Raw genomic sequence first — 24,965 nt, 5'->3', positions numbered from 1 at the left:
CTATTAGGCCAGAGTAAGAGTTAAGACCTTAACCAGTAGGCCAGAGTAAGAGTTAAGACCTTAACCATTTGGCCAGAGTACCAGTCTAAGACCTTAGCTATTAGGCCAGAGTAAGAGTTAAGACCTTAGCTATTAGGCCAGAGTAAGAGTTAAGACCTTAACCATTAGGCCAGAGTACGAGTCTAAGACCTTAGCTATTAGGCCAGAGTAAGAGTTAAGACCTTAACCAGTAGGCCAGAGTAAGAGTTAAGAACTTAACCTGGAAAACTGCATTTGTCAAGCGCGCAACCAAGATGGCCGCGTAGGTGCGAGGCTCCCGAGGACCTCCGCGACCTCCTGAATTAATCCTGGCAATATCCTGTCCTTGTTGAGGGGACTGTGTCGGTGAACCCGAGCTGAGGCGCCGCCCGTTCTTTGGGCTCGAATCGGACCCCGAACACCGGTGGGAGCACCGATTGAAGGTTGCGGCCTTCTCCTCGCCGGCCCCCCGGATTGGAGTAGTGGGGCGATCCGGGGACGAAGTGAATAACAACGGCGAGTGGGGCCGAGCGACTCGCATACCCCGCACTTTCACTTTCGCTTTTGCGCCCTCCTTGCCTCAGGCGGGGTCGGGCTGCGGAGCGGGGTGCGGTGGTGTTGCCTTGTCCAGGTGCCCGGCTGACCTGCCGGCGGTGGGTTGACCCGCTGCCCGGTGGTCGCCCCCGTCCCCCCCCCTGACACCAGTGATTTGGTGTGGCGGCCCGTTTGGAGATCTTGGCACGACGGTGTAAGGGACAGCATGTCCACCAAACAAGATGGCGACCGGGCGAAGATGAAGACAACCCGCCGTGGCACGGCGCACCAGGCCAATAGTATGGATCGCTATACGCTCCAGAAGGGTTCTCCGGAGACAGCGCGGTCGTCCCTGGTGGGCCCGACGGAGGCACCTGCCCAACCGGTGGATCTGACCCTCCGGGACGTCATGGGCGCCATCGCAGAGATGAAGGCCTCGGTGGACCAGCGTTTCGATACCTTGGCGCAAAAAATTGACTCGGTCCTGGTGGATGTGGGCCTTGTGAGGGCAGACTTGTCAAAAACGAATGACCGAGTTGACTCCCTGGCCCACACCACAACGAGCCTCACGACGGACGTGGTGGCCCTCCAGAAGGAGGTGCGCCGGCTTGGCCAGGCGAGCGCCCTGATGGACCGGCGACTGGAGGATTCCGAGGGTCGGGCCCGGAGGAACAATGTTCGCATTATTGGTGTGCCGGAGGGCCGAGAGGCGGAGGCGGCAGATCTCTTTGTGGAAGAATTGATCCTGACCCATCTCCAGCCCCGGGGGCTGAGTAAGCTTTTTGCGGTGGAGCGTGCCCACCGGGTCCCTGGGGGCCGCCCTAAGACCGGTGCCCCGCCGCGGCCTATTATTGCCCGGATTTTTAATTTCCGGGACAGAGACGCCATCCTCCAGACCTCCAGGCAACAGGGACCGGTCAGGCTGGACAACATGGATGTACACTTCTACCCAGACTTTACTCCGGCGGTCCAGAAGCAGCGACAGAGCTTTCTTGGTATTAAACGTCGCCTAAGGGACCTAAACCTCAAGTACTCAATGCTCTTTCCGGCTAAGCTGAGGGTGGAGGTGGATGGCCGTACGCACTTCTTCGACCGGCCTGAGGCGGCTGGGGATTGGTTAGATACTTTGCCTGGAGATCGGGGTGGGGGGGGCGCGGCTGGCGGGGAGGGCCCGCCGGATCAGAATTGAGGGGTGACTGTATAGGCCTTGCTCGGGATATTACTCCTTTACCATATATTGCTTTCGTATGTTCCCCTCCCATGGAGGTCGGGTGGGGTCTGCTGGGGGCTTCCCTCCTCCTCTGGGGGACTAGTTAGTACTTAGCTATGGGGCGACAGGCACACTGCACTTTGGGGGGGCTGTCTGGGCTCATGCAGGGGTGCAGGGAGGGGGGAGTTCTGTTGGGACCGGGGGGTGGGGGGGGTGTGTTGTTTGTTGACACCGCAAGGCAAACCCGCAACTGTTTTGTTGTTTTTAAGATGCTCGGTGGGGGGCGACCGATTGTTTTGACGTATCATGGGGGGTAGGGATTTGATTGTGTTGTCATGGAATGTTAACGGCCTTGGGGATAGGATTAAACGTGGTGTGGTCCTGCAGTATTTAAAACGTATTTCACCAGATGTTGTCTTCCTGCAGGAGACACACCTTATAGGTAACACCTTTCATGCAATGAATCGGCGGGGATATCGTTTGGCGGCCCACTCCGGCTTCACTTCGGGCTCGCGGGGGGTGGGTATTATGGTCAAGAACTCGCTCCCGTTGGAGGTTGACGAGGTGCGCCATGATGAGAGGGGACGTTACACTGTTCTGGTGGGACGACTGGAGGGTAGAGTGTTTATCTTTATATCAGTGTACGTCCCGCCTGGGTTACAAGCCACTACATTTGCGGACCTGGGGCGCCTCCTTCTGGACCTTCCGGGTGGCCTGTTGGTGGTTGGAGGGGACTTTAACGCGGTTGCCTCTGGGTCTATGGATCGCCATCCCCCTAGGGACCTCCCCCGGGCACAGGCGTGGCTGCCCGGCCTTTTAGACACGCTGGGCCTGGTGGATTGCTGGCGCTTAAAGCATCCCGTATTGCAACAGTACACCTTCCACTCGGGGGCCCATGGTAGCCTCTCGCGGCTTGATTACATCCTTGTCCCGGCGGCCCATGCAGGGAGGGTGGGGGAGGTGCGCCATTTGGCACGGGGTATCTCAGACCACTCCCCATTGTTGTTGCATTTCGACGTCTTCCCGAGGGGGGATGGCAGAGTGGCCCCGATCAATGCATGGTATTTGCGCGACCCCACCATTCGTGCCGACTTGATCAAATCCTTACAGCGCTATTTCGATGAGAATGTGGGGTCGGTCCCGTCTGCCATCTCCCTGTGGGAGGCTTTTAAGGTGGTTCTTAGAGGGGAGGCCCTCTCCTTTATTTCCAATGCCCGGCGGCGCGAGCGGGAGGAGGTGACCCGGGTTGAGGCCGAGATTGCAGAACTGGAGGGTGACCTGGGGAGCGGGGTAACAGACGCCAAGTTGCATGTTTTGCATTTAAAGCAGGCGGCCTATCGGGCCCTCGTTACGGAGGCGGCCAGGGGCCTCAGTAGAGAGCAGCAGGGGCGATTGTATGATGTGGGTGACAAGGCTGGCAAATTGATTGCGTGGTTGGACAAGAGGGAGAGAGCGAGCCGCGTGGTGCCTTTGATTGAGAGCGTGGATGGTGTGTGCGTCACTGAGCCGGAAGCCATTGTCTCCTGCTTCGCGGATTATTTCCGCGAAGTCTACTCCCCGGTTTCTCCCTGCTCGGAGGAAGATTCCCATGCCTTGCTTCGGGACATCGCACTGTCCTCCCTTACGGTGGCGGACAGGGATTCGCTGGACGCCCCTCCCACCTCGGACGAAATTGCCTCGGCTATTCGCTCGGTTGCATCCGGCAAGGCCATGGGCCCCAATGGTATTCCCATTGAGCTATACAAGTTGCGCCCGGATGTGTTGGCGCCCCACCTGCGCGCGATGTTCCTTGCGGCCCACTCGCGGGGCTCCCTCCCGCCGGACCAGCGTCTGGCCACAATTGTGGTGATCCACAAGGAGGGGAAGCCCCGTGAACGGGTCACATCCTATAGGCCGATCTCGCTTTTGAACGCGGAGCCCAAAATCCTCGCCAAGGTGTTGGCCAACCGGTTGGTTGGCGTGGTGGGCGATTTGGTCCACCAAGACCAATCGGGCTTTATACCACACCGCAACACGGCGCTTAATCTGCGGCGCTTGCACGGGGTGCTCGCGTGTGTCCCATTTGTGCGGGAGCCGGCCGTCTTGGCGTCCTTAGACGCCACCATGGCGTTTGATACGCTCGAATGGCCATATATTTGGGCGATGCTGGCGAAGTTTGGGTTCGGCCCGGGTTTCGTCAGCTGGGTCAAATTGCTATATTCGGGCCCGTTGGCGCAGGTGGTGGTGAATGGGCGAGTATCTGCCCCATTCGCGCTGGGGCGGGGCACGCGACAGGGTTGTCCCCTGTCGCCTCTCCTGTTCGCCCTGGCCATGGAGCCCCTGGCGGAGTGGCTGCGGTGGCACCCTTCTATCCGTGGTCTCCGCTGGACCCCAGAGCATGAGGACCGCGTGTCTCTCTATGCTGACGATATCCTTTTGTATCTCGCCTCCCCGCGCAAGTCACTGATTGTCCTGGTTGATGTTTTGCGCTCCTTCGGTCGCAACTCAGGCCTGGTCATCAACTGGGCGAAATCCTGTGTCTATGTGCTCTCCGGGGAGGCCCCGGTCCTGCCACGGGACTGTCCGGTCCAGATTGCCTCCCAGGGTTTCCGGTACCTGGGTATATATATCACTCTTGACCCGGAGGCCCGCTATGAGCGGAACTTGCTGCCCCCCCTCCAGCGTCTGAGGGAGGACGTGGTGCGCTGGCGGCGTCTGCCGCTCTCGCCGCTCGGCCGAGCGGCCTTATTTAAAATGATGTCCCTGCCGCGCTTCCTCTACGCCCTCCAGAATACCATGGACTTGGTCCCGGCACGCTACTTTCGCGAGGTGGAGGGCCTCCAGCGGCGCCTGTTCTGGGACGGGAGGCCGCGTATTGCTCTGGCTAAATTGACGCTCCCGTGGTACGACGGAGGGGTCGCCCTCCCGGACATCAAACGGTATTACTGGGCCTCCCAACTAGCTGCAATTAATCATGGCCTTTACGGGCCCGCCTTGAACCCGGCATTCGAGATGGACAGGACGCTTCTGCCCGGTGGCGATTATAATCGAGCGCTCTATTCTGGCGCGCCCGACTCCCGTTTGACGGGACCGACGCGTGTCATGGTGCGTGTCTGGCACGCGGCTAATGCAGCTATGGGGTGGAAGGACCGTTTGACCCGAGCGTCTCCGCTGTATGCATCTGAGAGGTTGGGCTCCCTGTGGACGTCGAAGGGCTTCGAGAAGTGGGACACGATTGGAATCAGCACGGTGGGAGATCTCTGGACGAGGGGGGGATTTAAAACTTTTGAGACGCTGCAGGCGGAGTTTCAGCTGCAGGGCAGTGAGTACTTTCGGTACCTACAGGTCCGCCATGCGCTGGGCTCCGTCTTCCCGGATGTTGCATCCATTCCGGAGTCTTCCCCCCTGGAGGACAGAGTGCTAGATGGCCATGTCCCGGACAGCACGATCTCCCTCATATACAAAAAATTGATTAACGATAGATCGTGTCTGCTGACTAGTCTCCGCGAGGCTTGGGTTGCCGACGGGCTGGAGCTGGACGACGAGGATTGGATTTCCGCGGTGGCCTCTCCGAAAGAGGTGGCCATCCCGGCTCGCCTTCGTTTCGTCCAGCTCAAGATCCTTCACCGGGTCTACGTGACGGGGCCAAGGCTTTTACGTATGGGTTTTGCCGGTGATGGAATGTGTAAGCGTGGCTGTGGCGCGTTGGCAACTTTCATGCATATACTGTGGGAGTGCCCGAAGGTGGAGCGATTCTGGCGTGGTGTGCATGAGGTTCTACGAATGGTTACGCGTGTCACGCTGCTGCCTGAAGCGAGGAGATGCTTGCTGAATGTCTGGGAACCAAATGACTACTCGGTCCCGCAGGCGCGGTGGGTGACTCTGGGATACATGATAGCCAAGCGTGATATTGCCCAATTGTGGGGATCCCAGAGGCCCCCTGCGGTGTCGGCCTGGAAAGAGCATATGGATTGGTGTATGTTTCGTGAAAAGGTGGTGTATGTGGCGAGGGGTAAGCCTGGGGCGTGGATGAAACTCTGGGGCCCCTGGAACGCCTACCGCGGGGGTATTTGTGAGCCGCCGCTGCTACCGGCGGCCTCGCCGGCTCCGTCTCCCTAGATGGCGCCCCTCCCTTGGCCGCGGGCGCGCGGTCCCCCAGTCCCTGATCTACTCCCGTCCCCCTCTTCAGAATTTTGCTGCTGGTGTGGATCCCCCACTTATGGAGCACGTGTTGTCACTTTGGATCGAGGGTTGCCTTGCGGTTGTGGTTTGTTTATGTTGTTTTGTATTAAGAAAATGGAACCGTACTGTGGGCATGGAGCTTGGAGACCTGCACCATTGATCACTCCTGTTTTCCTACTGTGCACCGCTGAGAAAATTTTTTGCTGCATGTGTGTAATATGCTTTTGAGGCTCTAGCGGCCGGCCGGATGGTTGTAGGCCCATACCTGTAACTTCTATAAACTGCAATAAACGGTTTCAAAAAAAAAAAAAAAAAAAGAACTTAACCTGTAGGCCATAGTACGAGTCTAAGACCTTAGCTATTAGGCCAGAGTAAGAGTTAAGACCTTAGCTATTAGGCCAGAGTAAGAGTTAAGACCTTAACCATTAGGCCAAAGTACGAGTCTAAGACCTTAGCTATTAGGCCAGAGTAAGAGTTAAGACCTTAGCTATTAGGCCATAGTAAAAGTTAAGACCTTAACCAGTAGGCCAGAGTAAGAGTTAAGACCTTAACCATTAGGCGAGAGTACGAGTCTAAGACCTTAGCTATTAGGCCAGAGTAAGAGTTAAGACCTTAACCAGTAGGCCAGTGTAAGAGTTAAGACCTTAACCATTAGGCCAGAGTACGAGTCTAAGACCTTAGCTATTAGGCCAGAGTAAGAGTTAAGACCTTAACCAGTAGGCCATTGTAAGAGTTAAGACCTTAACCATTAGGCCAGAGTACGAGTCTAAGACCTTAGCTATTAGGCCAGAGTACTAGTCTAAGACCTTAGCTATTAGGCCAGAGTAAGAGTTAAGACCTTAGCTATTAGGCCAGAGTAAGAGTTAAGACCTTAGCTATTAGGCCAGAGTACGAGTCTAAGACCTTAGCTATTAGGCCAGAGTAAGAGTTAAGACCTTAACCAGTAGGCCAGTGTAAGAGTTAAGACCTTAACCATTAGGCGAGAGTACAAGTCTAAGACCTTAGCTATTAGGCCAGAGTACGAGTCTAAGACCTTAGCTATTAGGCCAGAGTAAGAGTTAAGACCTTCGCTATTAGGCCAGAGTAAGAGTTAAGACCTTAACCATAAGGACAGAGTATGAGTCTAAGACCTTAGCTATTAGGCCAGAGTAAGAGTTAAGACCTTAACCTGAAGGCCATAGTACAAGTCTAAGACCTTGGCTATTAGGCCAGAGTAAGAGTCAAGACCTTAACCATTAGGCCAGAGTAAGAGTTAAGACCTTAACCATTAGGCCAGAGTACGAGTCTAAGACCTTAGCTATTAGGCCAGAGTAAGAGTTAAGACCTTAGCTATTAGGCCAGAGTAAGAGTTAAGACCTTAACCAGTAGGCCAGAGTAAGAGTTAAAACCTTAACCATTAGGCCAGAGTACGAGTCTAAGACCTTAGCTATTAGGCCAGAGTAAGAGTTAAGACCTTAACCATTAGGACAGAGTACAAGTCTAAGACCTTAGCTATTAGGCCAGAGTAAGAGTTAAGACCCTTAACGATTAGGCCAGAGTGTGAGTCTAAGACCTTAGCTATTAAGCCAGAGTAAGAGTTAAGACCTTAACCATTAGGCCAGAGTACGAGTCTTAGACCTAAGCTATTAGGCCATAGTAAGAGTTAAGACCTTAACCAGTAGGCAAGAGTACAAGTCTAAGACCTTAGCTATCAGGCCAGAGTAAGAGTTAAGACCTTAACCAGTAGGCCAGAGTACAAGTCTAAGACCTAAGCTATTAGGCCAGAGTAAGATTTAAGACCTTACCCATTAGGTCAGAGTACGAGCCTAAGACCTTAGCTAATAGGCCAGAGTAAAAGTTAAGACCTTAGCTATTAGGCCAGAGTAAGAGTTAAGACCTTAGTTATTAGGCCAGAGTAAGAGTTAAGACCTTAACCAATAGGCCAGAGTAAGAGTTAAGACCTTAACTATTAGGCCATTGTACGAGTCTAAGACCTTAGCTATTAGGCCAGAGTAAGAGTTAAGACCGTAACCAGTAGGCCAGAGTAAGAGTTAAGACCTTAACCATTAGGCCAGAGTACGAGTCTAAGACCTTAGCTATTAGGCCAGAGTAAGAGTTAAGACCTTAGCTATTAGGCCAGAGTACGAGTCTAAGACCTTAGCTATTAGGCCAGAGTAAGAGTTAAGACCTTAGCTATTAGGCCAGAGTAAGAGTTAAGACCTTAGCTATTAGGCCAGAGTACGAGTCTAAGTCCTTAGCTATTAGGCCAGAGTAAGAGTTAAGACCTTAACCATTAGGACAGAGTACAAGTCTAAGACCTTAGCTATTAGGCCAGAGTAAGAGTTAAGACCTTAACCAGTAGGCCAGTGTAAGAGTTAAGACCTTAACCATTAGGCCAGAGTACGAGTCTAAGACCTTAGCTATTAGGCCAGAGTACGAGTCTAAGACCTTAGCTATTAGGCCAGAGTAAGAGTTAAAACCTTAACCTGTAGGCCATAGTACGAGTCTAAGACCTTAGCTATTAGGCCAGAGTAAGAGTTAAGACCTTAGCTATTAGGCCTGAGTAAGAGTTAAGACCTTAACCATTAGGCCATAGTATGCGTCTTACACCATAGCTATTAGGCCAGAGTAAGAGTTAAGACCTTAACTGAAGGCCATAGTACGAGTCTAAGACCTTGGCTATTAGGCCAGAGTAAGAGTCAAGACCTTAACCATTAGGCCAGAGTAAGAGTTAAGACCTTAACCATTAGGCCAGAGTACGAGTCTAAGACCTTAGCTATTAGGCCAGAGTAAGAGTTAAGACCTTAACCATTAGGACAGAGTACAAGTCTAAGACCTTAGCTATTAGGCCAGAGTAAGAGTTAAGACCCTTAACGATTAGGCCAGAGTGTGAGTCTAAGACCTTAGCTATTAAGCCAGAGTAAGAGTTAAGACCTTAACCATTAGGCCAGAGTACGAGTCTTAGACCTAAGCTATTAGGCCATAGTAAGAGTTAAGACCTTAACCAGTAGGCAAGAGTACAAGTCTAAGACCTTAGCTATCAGGCCAGAGTAAGAGTTAAGACCTTAACCAGTAGGCCAGAGTACAAGTCTAAGACCTAAGCTATTAGGCCAGAGTAAGATTTAAGACCTTACCCATTAGGTCAGAGTACGAGCCTAAGACCTTAGCTAATAGGCCAGAGTAAAAGTTAAGACCTTAGCTATTAGGCCAGAGTAAGAGTTAAGACCTTAGTTATTAGGCCAGAGTAAGAGTTAAGACCTTAACCAATAGGCCAGAGTAAGAGTTAAGACCTTAACTATTAGGCCATTGTACGAGTCTAAGACCTTAGCTATTAGGCCAGAGTAAGAGTTAAGACCGTAACCAGTAGGCCAGAGTAAGAGTTAAGACCTTAACCATTAGGCCAGAGTACGAGTCTAAGACCTTAGCTATTAGGCCAGAGTAAGAGTTAAGACCTTAGCTATTAGGCCAGAGTACGAGTCTAAGACCTTAGCTATTAGGCCAGAGTAAGAGTTAAGACCTTAGCTATTAGGCCAGAGTAAGAGTTAAGACCTTAGCTATTAGGCCAGAGTACGAGTCTAAGTCCTTAGCTATTAGGCCAGAGTAAGAGTTAAGACCTTAACCATTAGGACAGAGTACAAGTCTAAGACCTTAGCTATTAGGCCAGAGTAAGAGTTAAGACCTTAACCAGTAGGCCAGTGTAAGAGTTAAGACCTTAACCATTAGGCCAGAGTACGAGTCTAAGACCTTAGCTATTAGGCCAGAGTACGAGTCTAAGACCTTAGCTATTAGGCCAGAGTAAGAGTTAAAACCTTAACCTGTAGGCCATAGTACGAGTCTAAGACCTTAGCTATTAGGCCAGAGTAAGAGTTAAGACCTTAGCTATTAGGCCTGAGTAAGAGTTAAGACCTTAACCATTAGGCCATAGTATGCGTCTTACACCATAGCTATTAGGCCAGAGTAAGAGTTAAGACCTTAACTGAAGGCCATAGTACGAGTCTAAGACCTTGGCTATTAGGCCAGAGTAAGAGTCAAGACCTTAACCATTAGGCCAGAGTAAGAGTTAAGACCTTAACCATTAGGCCAGAGTACGAGTCTAAGACCTTAGCTATTAGGCCAGAGTAAGAGTTAAGACCTTAACCATTAGGACAGAGTACAAGTCTAAGACCTTAGCTATTAGGCCAGAGTAAGAGTTAAGACCTTAACGATTAGGCCAGAGTGCGAGTCTAAGACCTTAGCTATTAAGCCAGAGTAAGAGTTGAGACCTTAACCATTAGGCCAGAGTACGAGTCTTAGACCTAAGCTATTAGGCCATAGTAAGAGTTAAGACCTTAACCAGTTGGAAAGAGTACAAGTCTAAGACCTTAGCTATTAGGCCAGAGTAAGAGTTAAGACCTTAACCAGTAGGCCAGAGTACAAGACTAAGACCTAAGCTATTAGGCCAGAGTAAGATTTAAGACCTTACCCATTAGGCCAGAGTACGAGCCTAAAACCTTAGCTATTAGGCCAGAGTAAGAGTTAAGACCTTAGCTATTAGGCCAGAGTAAGAGTTAAGACCTTAGTTATTAGGCCAGAGTAAGAGTTAAGACCTTAACCAATAGGCCAGAGTAAGAGTTAAGACCTTAACTATTAGGCCAGAGTACGAGTCTAAGACCTTAGCTATTAGGCCAGAGTAAGAGTTAAGACCTTAACCAGTAGGCCAGAGTAAGAGTTAAGACCTTAACCATTAGGCCAGAGTACGAGTCTAAGACCTTAGCTATTAGGCCAGAGTAAGAGTTAAGACCTTAGCTATTAGGCCAGAGTACGAGTCTAAGACCTTAGCTATTAGGCCAGAGTAAGAGTTAAGACCTTAGCTATTAGGCCAGAGTAAGAGTTAAGACCTTAGCTATTAGGCCAGAGTATGAGTCTAAGACCTTAGCTATTAGGCCAGAGTAAGAGTTAAGACCTTAACCAGTAGGCCAGTGTAAGAGTTAAGACCTTAACCATTAGGCCAGAGTACGAGTCTAAGACCTTAGCTATTAGGCCAGAGTACGAGTCTAAGACCTTAGCTATTAGGCCAGAGTAAGAGTTAAAACCTTAGCTATCAGGCCAGAGTAAGAGTTAAGACCTTAGCTATTAGGCCAGAGTACGAGTCTAAGACCTTAGCTATTAGGCCAGAGTACGAGTCTAAGACCTTAGCTATTAGTCCAGAGTAAGAGTTAAGACCTTAACCAGTAGGCCAGAGTAAGAGTTAAGACCTTAACCTGTAGGCCATAGTACGAGTCTAAGACCTTAGCTATTAGGCCAGAGTAAGAGTTAAGACCTTAACGAGTCGGCCAGAGTAAGAGTTAAGACCTTAACCAGTAGGCCAGAGTACGAGTCTAACACCTTAGCTATTAGGCCAGAGTAAGAGTTAAGACCTTAACCAGTAGGCCAGAGAAAGAGTTAAGACCTTAACCATTAGACCAGAGTACGAATCTAAGACCTTAGCTATTAGGCCAGAGTAAGAGTTAAGACCTTAACCAGTAGGCCAGAGTAAGAGTTAAGACCTTAACCAGTAGGCCAGAGTATGAGTCTAAGACCTTAGCTATTAGGCCAGAGTAAGAGTTAAGACCTTAACCAGTAGGCCAGAGAAAGAGTTAAGATCTTAACCATTAGATCAGAGTACGAGTCTAAGACCGTAGCTATTAGGCCAGAGTAAGAGTTAAGACCTTAGCTATTAGGCCAGAGTAAGAGTTAAGACTTTAACCATTAAGCCAGAGTAAGAATAAAGACCTTAAACATTAGGCCAGACAAAGAGTCTAAGACCTTAACCATTAGGCCGGAGTAGGAGCTAAGACCTTAACCATTAGGCCAGAGTAAGAGTCTAAGACCTTAATCATTAGGCCAGAGTAAGAGTTAAGACCTTAACCATTAGGCCAGATTAAGAGTCTAAGACCTTAACCATTAGGCCAGAGTAAGAGTAAGAGTTAAGACCGTAGCTATTAGGCCAGAGTAAGAGTTAAGACCTTAACCATTAGGCCAGAGTACGAGTCTAAGACCTTAGCTATTAGGCCAGAGTAAGAGTTAAGACCTTAACCAGTAGGCCAGAGTAAGAGTTAAGACCTTAACCATTAGTCCAGAGTACGAGTCTAAGACCTTAGCTATTAGGCCAGAGAAAGAGTTAAGACCTTAGATATTGGGCCAGAGTAAGAGTTAAGACCTTAACCATTAGGCCAGAGTACGAGTCTAAGACCTTAGCTATTAGGCCAGAGTAAGAATTAAGACCTTAGCTATTAGGCCTGAGTAAGAGTTAAGACCTTAGCTATTAGGCCAGAGTACGAGTTAAGACCTTAACCAGTAGGCCAGAGTAAGAGTTAAGACCTTAACCTGTAGGCCAGAGTAGGAGTTAAGACCTAAACCTGTAGGCCATACTATGAGTCTAAGACCTTAGCCATTAGGCCAGAGTAAGAGTTAAGACCTTAGCTATTAGGCCAGAGTAAGAGCTAAGACCTTAACCAGTAGGCCAGAGTAAGAGTTAAGACCTTAACCTGTAGGCCATAGTACGAGTCTAAGACCTTAGGTATTAGGCCAGAGTAAGAGTTAAGACCTTAACCAGTAGGCCAGAGTAAGAGTTAAAACCTTAACCTGTAGGCCAGAGTACGAGTCTAAGACCTTAGCTATTAGGCCAGAGTAAGAGTTAAGACCTTAGCTATTAGGCCAGAGTAAGAGTTAAGACCTTAACCATTAGGCCAGAGTACGAGTCTAAGACCTAAGCTATTAGGCCAGAGTAAGAGTCTTAGACCTTAGCTATTAGGCCAGAGTAAGAGTTAAGACCTTAACGATTAGGCCAGAGTGCGAGTCTAAGACCTTAGCTATTAGGCCAGAGTAAGAGTTAAGACTTTAACCATTAGGCCAGAGTACGAGTCTTAGACCTAAGCTATTAGGCCATAGTAAGAGTTAAGACCTTAACCAGTAGGCAAGAGTACAAGTCTAAGACCTTAGCTATTAGGCCAGAGTAAGAGTTAAGACCTTAACCATTAGGCCAGAGTATGAGTCTAAGACCTTAGCTATTAGGCCAGAGTAAGAGTTAAGACCTTAGCTATTGGGCTAGAGTAAGAGTTAAGACCTTAACCGTTAGGCCAGAGTACGAGTCTAAGACCTTAGCTATTAGGCCAGAGTAAGAGTTAAGACCTTAACCTGTAGGCCATAGTACGAGTATGAGACCTTAGCTATTAGGCTAGAGTAAGAGTTAAGAACTTAGCTATCAGGCCAGAGTAAGAGTTAAGACCTTAACCAGTAGGCCAGAGTAAGAGTTAAGAACTTAACCTGTAGGCCAGAGTAGGAGTTAAGACCTAAACCTGTAGGCCATACTATGAGTCTAAGACCTTAGCTAATAGGCCAGAGTATGAGTCTAAGACCTTAGCTATTAGGCCAGAGTAAGAGTTAAGACCTTAGCTATTAGGCCAGAGTAAGAGTTAAGACCTTAGCTATTAGGCCAGAGTAAGAGTTAAGACCTTAGCTATTAGGCCAGAGTACGAGTCTAAGACCTTAGCTATTAGGCCAGAGTAAGAGTTAAGACCTTAACCATTAGGCCAGAGTACGAGTCTAAGACCTTAGCTATTAGGCCAGAGTAAGAGTTAAGACCTTAACCAGTAGGCCAGAGAAAGAGTTAAGACCTTAACCAGTAGGCCAGAGTACGAGTCTAAGACCTTAGCTATTAGGCCAGAGTAAGAGTTAAGATCCTAACCATTAGACCAGAGTACGAGTCTAAGACCTTAGCTATTAGGCCAGACTAAGAGTTAAGACTTTAACCATTAAGCCAGAGTAAGAATAAAGACCTTAAACATTAGGCCAGAGAAAGAGTCTAAGACCTTAACCATTAGGCCGGAGTAAGAGCTAAGACCTTAACCATTAGGCCAGAGTAAGAGTCTAAGACCTTAACCATTAGGCCAGAATAAGAGTTAAGACCTTAACCATTAGGCCAGAGTAAGAGTCTGGCCAGAGTAAGAGTTAAGACCTTTACCATTAGGCCAGATTAAGAGTCTAAGACCTTAACCATTAGGCCAGAGTAAGAGTTAAGACCTTAACCATTAGGCCAGAGTAAGAGTCTAAGACCTTAACCATTATGTCAGAGTAAGAGTCTAAGACCTTAGCTATTAGGCCAGACTAAGAGTTAAGACCTTAACCATCAGGCCAGAGTACGAGTCTAAGACCTTAGCTATTAGGCCAGAGTAAGAGTTAGGACCTTAACCATTAGGCCAGAGTACGAGTCTAACACCTTAGCTATTAGGCCAGAGGAAGAGTTAAGACCTTAACCATTAGGCCAGAGTATGAGTCTAAGACCTTAGCTATTAGGCCAGAGTAAGAGTTAAGACCTTAACCAGTAGGCCAGAGTAAGAGTTAAGACCTTAACCTGTAGGCCATAGTACGAGTCTAAGACCTTAGCTATTAGGCCAGAGTAAGAGTTAAGACCTTAGCTATTAGGCCTGAGTAAGAGTTAAGACCTTAACCATTAGGCCAGAGTACGAGTCTAAGACCTTAGCTATTAGGCCAGAGTAAGAGTTAAGACCTTAACCATAAGGCCAGAGTAAGAGTTAAGACCTTAACCATTAGGCCAGAGTACGAGTCTAAGACCTTTGCTATTAGGCCAGAGTAAGAGTTAAGACCTTAGCTATTAGGCCAGAGTAAGAGTTAAGACCTTAACCAGTAGGCCATAGTACGAGTCTAAGACCTTAGCTATTAGGCCAGAGTAAGAGTTAAGAACTTAACCTGTAGGCCATAGTACGAGTCTAAGACCTTAGCTATTAGGCCAGAGTAAGAGTTAAGACCTTAGCTATTAGGCCAGAGTAAGAGTTAAGACCTTAACCATTAGGCCAAAGTACGAGTCTAAGACCTTAGCTATTAGGCCAGAGTAAGAGTTAAGACCTTAGCTATTAGGCCAGAGTAAAAGTTAAGACCTTAACCAGTAGGCCAGAGTAAGAGTTAAGACCTTAACCATTAGGCCAGAGTACGAGTCTAAGACCTTAGCTATTAGGCCAGAGTAAGAGTTAAGACCTTAACCAGTAGGCCAGTGTAAGAGTTAAGACCTTAACCATTAGGCCAGAGTACGAGTCTAAGACCTTAGCTATTAGGCCAGAGTACGAGTCTAAGATCTTAGCTATTAGGCCAGAGTAAGAGTTAAGACCTTAGCTATTAGGCCAGAGTAAGAGTTAAGACCTTAGCTATTAGGCCAGAGTACGAGTCTAAGACCTTAGCTATTAGGCCAGAGTACGAGTCTAAGACCTTAGCTATTAGGCCAGAGTAAGAGTTAAGACCTTAACCAGTAGGCCAGTGTAAGAGTTAAGACCTTAACCATTAGGCCAGAGTACGAGTCTAAGACCTTAGCTATTAGGCCAGAGTACGAGTCTAAGATCTTAGCTATTAGGCCAGAGTAAGAGTTAAGACCTTAGCTATTAGGCCAGAGTAAGAGTTAAGACCTTAGCTATTAGGCCAGAGTACGAGTCTAAGACCTTAGCTATTAGGCCAGAGTACGAGTCTAAGACCTTAGCTATTAGGCCAGAGTAAGAGTTAAGACCTTAGCTATTAGGCCAGAGTAAGAGTTAAGACCTTAACCATTAGGCAAGAGTATGAGTCTAAGACCTTAGCTATTAGGCCAGAGTAAGAGTTAAGACCTTAGCTATTAGGCCAGAGTAAGAGTTAAGACCTTAACCAGTAGGCCAGAGTAAGAGTTAAGACCTTCACCATTAGGCCAGAGTACGAGTCTAAGACCTTAGCTATTAGGCCAGAGTAAGAGTTAAGACCTTAACCAGTAGGCCAGAGTAAGAGTTAAGACCTTAACCATTTGGCCAGAGTACCAGTCTAAGACCTTAGCTATTAGACCAGAGTAAGAGTTAAGACCTTAGCTATTAGGCCAGAGTAAGAGTTAAGACCTTAACCATTAGGCCAGAGTACGAGTCTAAGACCTTAGCTATTAGGCCAGAGTAAGAGTTAAGACCTTAACCAGTAGGCCAGAGTAAGAGTTAAGAACTTAACCTGTAGGCCATAGTACGAGTCTAAGACCTTAGCTATTAGGCCAGAGTAAGAGTTAAGACCTTAGCTATTAGGCCAGAGTAAGAGTTAAGACCTTAACCAGTAGGCCAGAGTAAGAGTTAAGAACTTAACCTGTAGGCCATAGTACGAGTCTAATACCTTAGCTATTAGGCCAGAGTAAGAGTTAAGACCTTAGCTATTAGGCCAGAGTAAGAGTTAAGACCTTAACCATTAGGCCAAAGTACGAGTCTAAGACCTTAGCTATTAGGCCAGAGTAAGAGTTAAGACCTTAGCTATTAGGCCAGAGTAAAAGTTAAGACCTTAACCAGTAGGCCAGAGTAAGAGTTAAGACCGTAACCATTAGGGCAGAGTACGAGTCTAAGACCTTAGCTATTAGGCCAGAGTAAGAGTTAGGACCTTAACCAGTAGGCCAGTGTAAGAGTTAAGACCTTAACCATTAGGCCAGAGTACGAGTCTAAGACCTTAGCTATTAGGCCAGAGTACGAGTCTAAGATCTTAGCTATTAGGCCAGAGTAAGAGTTAAGACCTTAGCTATTAGGCCAGAGTAAGAGTTAAGACCTTAGCTATTAGGCCAGAGTACGAGTCTAAGACCTTAGCTATTAGGCCAGAGTACGAGTCTAAGACCTTAGCTATTAGGCCAGAGTAAGAGTTAAGACCTTAGCTATTAGGCCAGAGTAAGAGTTAAGACCTTAACCATTAGGCAAGAGTATGAGTCTAAGACCTTAGCTATTAGGCCAGAGTAAGAGTTAAGACCTTAGCTATTAGGCCAGAGTAAGAGTTAAGACCTTAACCAGTAGGCCAGAGTAAGAGTTAAGACCTTCACCATTAGGCCAGAGTACGAGTCTAAGACCTTAGCTATTAGGCCAGAGTAAGAGTTAAGACCTTAACCAGTAGGCCAGAGTAAGAGTTAAGACCTTAACAATTTGGCCAGAGTACCAGTCTAAGACCTTAGCTATTAGGCCAGAGTAAGAGTTAAGACCTTAGCTATTAGGCCAGAGTAAGAGTTAAGACCTTAGCTATTAGGCCAGAGTACGAGTCTAAGACCTTAGCTATTAGGCCAGAGTACGAGTCTAAGACCTTAGCTATTAGGCCAGAGTAAGAGTTAAGAACTTGACCTGTAGGCCAGAGTAAGAGTCTAAGACCTTAGCTATTAGGCCAGAGTAAGAGTTAAGACCTTAGCTATTAGGCCAGAGTAAGAGTTAAGACCTTAACCATTAGGCCAAAGTACGAGTCTAAGACCTTAGCTATTAGGCCAGAGTAAGAGTTAAGACCTTAGCTATTAGGCCATAGTAAAAGTTAAGACCTTAACCAGTAGGCCAGAGTAAGAGTTAAGACCTTAACCATTAGGCCAGAGTACGAGTCTAAGACCTTAGCTATTAGGCCAGAGTAAGAGTTAAGACCTTAACCAGTAGGCCAGTGTAAGAGTTAAGACCTTAACCATTAGGCCAGAGTACGAGTCTAAGACCTTAGCTATTAGGCCAGAGTAAGAGTTAAGACCTTAACCAGTAGGCCAGTGTAAGAGTTAAGACCTTAACCATTAGGCCAGAGTACGAGTCTAAGACCTTAGCTATTAGGCCAGAGTACTAGTCTAAGACCTTAGCTATTAGGCCAGAGTAAGAGTTAAGACCTTAGCTATTAGGCCAGAGTAAGAGTTAAGACCTTAGCTATTAGGCCAGAGTACGAGTCTAAGACCTTAGCTATTAGGCCAGAGTAAGAGTTAAGACCTTAACCAGTAGGCCAGTGTAAGAGTTAAGACCTTAACCATTAGGCGAGAGTACAAGTCTAAGACCTTAGCTATTAGGCCAGAGTACGAGTCTAAGACCTTAGCTATTAGGCCAGAGTACGAGTCTAAGACCTTAGCTATTAGGCCAGAGTAAGAGTTAAGACCTTAACCATAAGGACAGAGTATGAGTCTAAGACCTTAGCTATTAGGCCAGAGTAAGAGTTAAGACCTTAACCTGAAGGCCATAGTACAAGTCTAAGACCTTGGCTATTAGGCCAGAGTAAGAGTCAAGACCTTAACCATTAGGCCAGAGTAAGAGTTAAGACCTTAACCATTAGGCCAGAGTACGAGTCTAAGACCTTAGCTATTAGGCCAGAGTAAGAGTTAAGACCTTAGCTATTAGGCCAGAGTAAGAGTTAAGACCTTAACCAGTAGGCCAGAGTAAGAGTTAAAACCTTAACCATTAGGCCAGAGTACGAGTCTAAGACCTTAGCTATTAGGCCAGAGTAAGAGTTAAGACCTTAACCATTAGGACAGAGTACAAGTCTAAGACCTTAGCTATTAGGCCAGAGTAAGAGTTAAGACCCTTAACGATTAGGCCAGAGTGCAAGTCTAAGACCTTAGCTATTAAGCCAGAGTAAGAGTTAAGACCTTAACCATTAGGCCAGAGTACGAGTCTTAGACCTAAGCTATTAGGCCATAGTAAGAGTTAAGACCTTAACCAGTAGGCAAGAGTACAAGTCTAAGACCTTAGCTATTAGGCCAGATTAAGAGTTAAGACCTTAACCAGTAGGCCAGAGTACAAGTCTAAGACCTAATCTATTAGGCCAGAGTAAGATTTAAGACCTTACCCATTAGGCCAGAGTACGAGCCTAAGACCTTAGCTAATAGGCCAGAGTAAGAGTTAAGACCTTAGCTATTAGGCCAGAGTAAGAGTTAAGACCTTAGTTATTAGGCCAGAGTAAGAGTTAAGACCTTAACCAATAGGCCAGAGTAAGAGTTAAGACCTTAACTATTAGGCCATTGTACGAGTCTAAGACCTTAGCTATTAGGCCAGAGTAAGAGATAAGACCGTAACCAATAGGCCAGAGTAAGAGTTAAGACCTTAACCATTAGGCCAGAGTACGAGTCTAAGACCTTAGCTATTAGGCCAGAGTAAGAGTTAAGACCTTAGCTATTAGGCCAGAGTACGAGTCTAAGACCTTAGCTATTAGGCCAGAGTAAGAGTTAAGACCTTAGCTATTAGGCCAGAGTAAGAGTTAAGACCTTAGCTATTAGGCCAGAGTACGAGTCTAAGTCCTTAGCTATTAGGCCAGAGTAAGAGTTAAGACCTTAACCAGTAGGCCAGTGTAAGAGTTAAGACCTTAACCATTAGGCCAGAATACGAGTCTAAGACCTTAGCTATTAGGCCAGAGTACGAGTCTAAGACCTTAGCTATTAGGCCAGAGTAAGAGTTAAGACCTTAGCTATTAGGCCAGAGTAAGAGTTAAGACCTTAGCTATTAGGCCAGAGTACGAGTCTAAGACCTTAGCTATTAGGCCAGAGTACGAGTCTAAGACCTTAGCTATTAGGCCAGAGTAAGAGTTAAGACCTTAACCAGTAGGCCAGAGTAAGAGTTAAGACCTTAACCTGTAGGCCATAGTACGAGTCTAAGACCTTAGCTATTAGGCCAGAGTAAGAGTTAAGACCTTAACCAGTCGGCCAGAGTAAGAGTTAAGACCTTAACCAGTAGGCCTGAGTACGAGTCTAACACCTTAGCTATTAGGCCAGAGTAAGAGTTAAGACCTTAACCAGTAGGCCACAGAAAGAGTTAAGACCTTAACCATTAGACCAGAGTACGAATCTAAGACCTTAGCTATTAGGCCAGAGTAAGAGTTAAGACCTTAACCAGTAGGCCAGAGTAAGAGTTAAGACCTTAACCAGTAGGCCAGAGTATGAGTCTAAGACCTTAGCTATTAGGCCAGAGTAAGAGTTAAGACCTTAACCAGTAGGCCAGAGAAAGAGTTAAGACCTTAACCATTAGATCAGAGTACGAGTCTAAGACCGTAGCTATTAGGCCAGAGTAAGAGTTAAGACCTTAACCAGTAGGCCAGAGTAAGAGTTAAGACCTTAACCATTAGGCCAGAGTACGAGACTAAGACCATAGCTATTAGGCCAGAGTAAGAGTTAAGACCTTAGCTATTAGGCAAGAGTAAGAGTTAAGACCTTAACCATTAGGCCGGAGTACGAGTCTAAGACCTTAGCTATTAGGCCAGAGTAAGAGTTAAGACCTTAACCAGTAGGCCAGAGTAAGAGTTAAGAACTTAACCTGTAGGCCATAGTACGAGTCTAAGACCTTAGCTATTAGGCCAGAGTAAGAGTTAAGACCTTAGCTATTAGGCCAGAGTAAGAGTTAAGACCTTAACCATTAGGCCAGAGTACGAGTCTAAGACCTTAGCTATTAGGCCAGAGTAAGAGTTAAGACCTTAGCTATTAGGCCAGAGTAAATGTTAAGACCTTAACCAGTAGGCCAGAGTAAGAGTTAAGACCTTAACCATTAGGCCAGAGTACGAGTCTAAGACCTTAGCTATTAGGCCAGAGTAAGAGTTAAGACCTTAACCAGTAGGCCAGTTTAAGAGTTAAGACCTTAGCCATTAGGCCAGAGTACGAGTCTAAGACCTTAGCTATTAGGCCAGAGTAAGAGTTAAGACCTTAGCTATTAGGCCAGAGTACGAGTCTAAGACCTTAGCTATTAGGCCAGAGTAAGAGTTAAGACCTTAACCATTAGGCCAGAGTACGAGTCTAAGACCTTAGCTATTAGGCCAGAGTAAGAGTTAAGACCTAAACCAGTAGGCCAGAGTAAGAGTTAAGACCTTAACCAGTAGGCCAGAGTACGAGTCTAAGACCTTAGCTATTAGGCCAGAGTAAGAGTTAAGATCCTAACCATTAGACCAGAGTACGAGTCTAAGACCTTAGCTATTAGGCCAGACTAAGAGTTAAGACCATAGCTATTAGGCCAGAGTATGAGTCTAAGAGCTTAGCTATTAGGCCAGAGTAAGAGCTAAGACCTTAACTATTAGGCCAGAGTACGAGTGTAAGACCTTAGCTATTAGGCCAGAGTAAGAGTTAAGACCTTAGCTATTAGGCCAGAGTAAGAGTTAAGACTTTAACCATTAAGCCAGAGTAAGAGTCTAAGACCTTAACCATTAGGCCAGAGTAAGAGTTAAGACCTTAACCATTAGGCCAGAGTAAGAGTCTAAGACCTTAACCATTATGTCAGAGTAAGAGTCTAAGACCTTAGCTATTAGGCCAGACTAAGAGTTAACACCTTAACCATCAGGCCAGAGTACGAGTCTAAGACCTTAGCTATTAGGCCAGAGTAAGAGTTAAGACCTTAACCATTAGGCCAGAGTACGAGTCTAACACCTTGGCTATTAGGCCAGAGTAAGAGTTAAGACCTTAACCATTAGGCCAGAGTATGAGTCTAAGACCTTAGCTATTAGGCCAGAGTAAGAGTTAAGACCTTAACCAGTAGGCCAGAGTAAGAGTTAAGACCTTAACCTGTAGGCCATAGTACAAGTCTAAGACCTTAGCTATTAGGCCAGAGTAAGAGTTAAGACCTCAGCTATTAGGCCTGAGTAAGAGTTAAGACCTTAACCATTAGGCCAGATTACGAGTCTAAGACCTTAGCTATTAGGCCAGAGTAAGAGTTAAGACCTTAACCATTAGGCCAGAGTAAGAGTTAAGACCTTAACCATTAGGCCAGAGTACGAGTCTAAGACCTTAGCTATTAGGCCAGAGTAAGAGTTAAGACCTTAGCTATTAGGCCAGAGTAAGAGTTAAGACCTTAACCAGTAGGCATAGTACAAGTCTAAGACCTTAGCTATTACGCCAGAGTAAGAGTTAAGACCTTAACCAGTAGGCCAGAATAAGAGTTAAGAACTTAACTTGTAGGCCATAGTACGAGTCTAAGACCTTAGCTATTAGGCCAGAGTAAGAGTTAAGACCTTAGCTATTAGGCCAGAGTAAGAGTTAAGACCTTAACCATTAGGCCAAAGTACGAGTCTAAGACCTTAGCTATTAGGCCAGAGTAAGAGTTAAGACCTTAGCTATTAGGCCAGAGTAAAAGTTAAGACCTTAACCAGTAGGCCAGAGCAAGAGTTAAGACCTTAACCATTAGGCCAGAGTACGAGTCTAAGACCTTAGCTATTAGGCCAGAGTAAGAGTTAAGACCTTAACCAGTAGGCCAGTGTAAGAGTTAAGACCTTAACCATTAGGCCAGAGTACGAGTCTAACACCTTAGCTATTAGGCCAGAGTAAGAGTTAAGACCTTAACCATTAGGCCAGAGTATGAGTCTAAGACCTTAGCTATTAGGCCAGAGTAAGAGTTAAGACCTTAACCAGTAGGCCAGAGTAAGAGTTAAGACCTTAACCTGTAGGCCATAGTACAAGTCTAAGACCTTAGCTATTAGGCCAGAGTAAGAGTTAAGACCTCAGCTATTAGGCCTGAGTAAGAGTTAAGACCTTAACCATTAGGCCAGATTACGAGTCTAAGACCTTAGCTATTAGGCCAGAGTAAGAGTTAAGACCTTAACCATTAGGCCAGAGTAAGAGTTAAGACCTTAACCAGTAGGCCAGAGTAAGAGTTAAGACCTTAACCATTTGGCCAGAGTACCAGTCTAAGACCTTAGCTATTAGACCAGAGTAAGAGTTAAGACCTTAGCTATTAGGCCAGAGTAAGAGTTAAGACCTTAACCATTAGGCCAGAGTACGAGTCTAAGACCTTAGCTATTAGGCCAGAGTAAGAGTTAAGACCTTAACCAGTAGGCCAGAGTAAGAGTTAAGAACTTAACCTGTAGGCCATAGTACGAGTCTAAGACCTTAGCTATTAGGCCAGAGTAAGAGTTAAGACCTTAGCTATTAGGCCAGAGTAAGAGTTAAGACCTTAACCAGTAGGCCAGAGTAAGAGTTAAGAACTTAACCTGTAGGCCATAGTACGAGTCTAATACCTTAGCTATTAGGCCAGAGTAAGAGTTAAGACCTTAGCTATTAGGCCAGAGTAAGAGTTAAGACCTTAACCATTAGGCCAAAGTACGAGTCTAAGACCTTAGCTATTAGGCCAGAGTAAGAGTTAAGACCTTAGCTATTAGGCCAGAGTAAAAGTTAAGACCTTAACCAGTAGGCCAGAGTAAGAGTTAAGACCGTAACCATTAGGGCAGAGTACGAGTCTAAGACCTTAGCTATTAGGCCAGAGTAAGAGTTAGGACCTTAACCAGTAGGCCAGTGTAAGAGTTAAGACCTTAACCATTAGGCCAGAGTACGAGTCTAAGACCTTAGCTATTAGGCCAGAGTACGAGTCTAAGATCTTAGCTATTAGGCCAGAGTAAGAGTTAAGACCTTAGCTATTAGGCCAGAGTAAGAGTTAAGACCTTAGCTATTAGGCCAGAGTACGAGTCTAAGACCTTAGCTATTAGGCCAGAGTACGAGTCTAAGACCTTAGCTATTAGGCCAGAGTAAGAGTTAAGACCTTAGCTATTAGGCCAGAGTAAGAGTTAAGACCTTAACCATTAGGCAAGAGTATGAGTCTAAGACCTTAGCTATTAGGCCAGAGTAAGAGTTAAGACCTTAGCTATTAGGCCAGAGTAAGAGTTAAGACCTTAACCAGTAGGCCAGAGTAAGAGTTAAGACCTTCACCATTAGGCCAGAGTACGAGTCTAAGACCTTAGCTATTAGGCCAGAGTAAGAGTTAAGACCTTAACCAGTAGGCCAGAGTAAGAGTTAAGACCTTAACAATTTGGCCAGAGTACCAGTCTAAGACCTTAGCTATTAGGCCAGAGTAAGAGTTAAGACCTTAGCTATTAGGCCAGAGTAAGAGTTAAGACCTTAGCTATTAGGCCAGAGTACGAGTCTAAGACCTTAGCTATTAGGCCAGAGTACGAGTCTAAGACCTTAGCTATTAGGCCAGAGTAAGAGTTAAGAACTTGACCTGTAGGCCAGAGTAAGAGTCTAAGACCTTAGCTATTAGGCCAGAGTAAGAGTTAAGACCTTAGCTATTAGGCCAGAGTAAGAGTTAAGACCTTAACCATTAGGCCAAAGTACGAGTCTAAGACCTTAGCTATTAGGCCAGAGTAAGAGTTAAGACCTTAGCTATTAGGCCATAGTAAAAGTTAAGACCTTAACCAGTAGGCCAGAGTAAGAGTTAAGACCTTAACCATTAGGCCAGAGTACGAGTCTAAGACCTTAGCTATTAGGCCAGAGTAAGAGTTAAGACCTTAACCAGTAGGCCAGTGTAAGAGTTAAGACCTTAACCATTAGGCCAGAGTACGAGTCTAAGACCTTAGCTATTAGGCCAGAGTAAGAGTTAAGACCTTAACCAGTAGGCCAGTGTAAGAGTTAAGACCTTAACCATTAGGCCAGAGTACGAGTCTAAGACCTTAGCTATTAGGCCAGAGTACTAGTCTAAGACCTTAGCTATTAGGCCAGAGTAAGAGTTAAGACCTTAGCTATTAGGCCAGAGTAAGAGTTAAGACCTTAGCTATTAGGCCAGAGTACGAGTCTAAGACCTTAGCTATTAGGCCAGAGTAAGAGTTAAGACCTTAACCAGTAGGCCAGTGTAAGAGTTAAGACCTTAACCATTAGGCGAGAGTACAAGTCTAAGACCTTAGCTATTAGGCCAGAGTACGAGTCTAAGACCTTAGCTATTAGGCCAGAGTACGAGTCTAAGACCTTAGCTATTAGGCCAGAGTAAGAGTTAAGACCTTAACCATAAGGACAGAGTATGAGTCTAAGACCTTAGCTATTAGGCCAGAGTAAGAGTTAAGACCTTAACCTGAAGGCCATAGTACAAGTCTAAGACCTTGGCTATTAGGCCAGAGTAAGAGTCAAGACCTTAACCATTAGGCCAGAGTAAGAGTTAAGACCTTAACCATTAGGCCAGAGTACGAGTCTAAGACCTTAGCTATTAGGCCAGAGTAAGAGTTAAGACCTTAGCTATTAGGCCAGAGTAAGAGTTAAGACCTTAACCAGTAGGCCAGAGTAAGAGTTAAAACCTTAACCATTAGGCCAGAGTACGAGTCTAAGACCTTAGCTATTAGGCCAGAGTAAGAGTTAAGACCTTAACCATTAGGACAGAGTACAAGTCTAAGACCTTAGCTATTAGGCCAGAGTAAGAGTTAAGACCCTTAACGATTAGGCCAGAGTGCAAGTCTAAGACCTTAGCTATTAAGCCAGAGTAAGAGTTAAGACCTTAACCATTAGGCCAGAGTACGAGTCTTAGACCTAAGCTATTAGGCCATAGTAAGAGTTAAGACCTTAACCAGTAGGCAAGAGTACAAGTCTAAGACCTTAGCTATT

The sequence above is a fragment of the Triturus cristatus genome, chromosome 6 (assembly GCF_964204655.1).
Source record: "Triturus cristatus chromosome 6, aTriCri1.1, whole genome shotgun sequence".
NCBI classification, from domain to species: domain Eukaryota; kingdom Metazoa; phylum Chordata; class Amphibia; order Caudata; family Salamandridae; genus Triturus; species Triturus cristatus.
Note: the sequence above shows the minus strand (reverse complement) of the source record.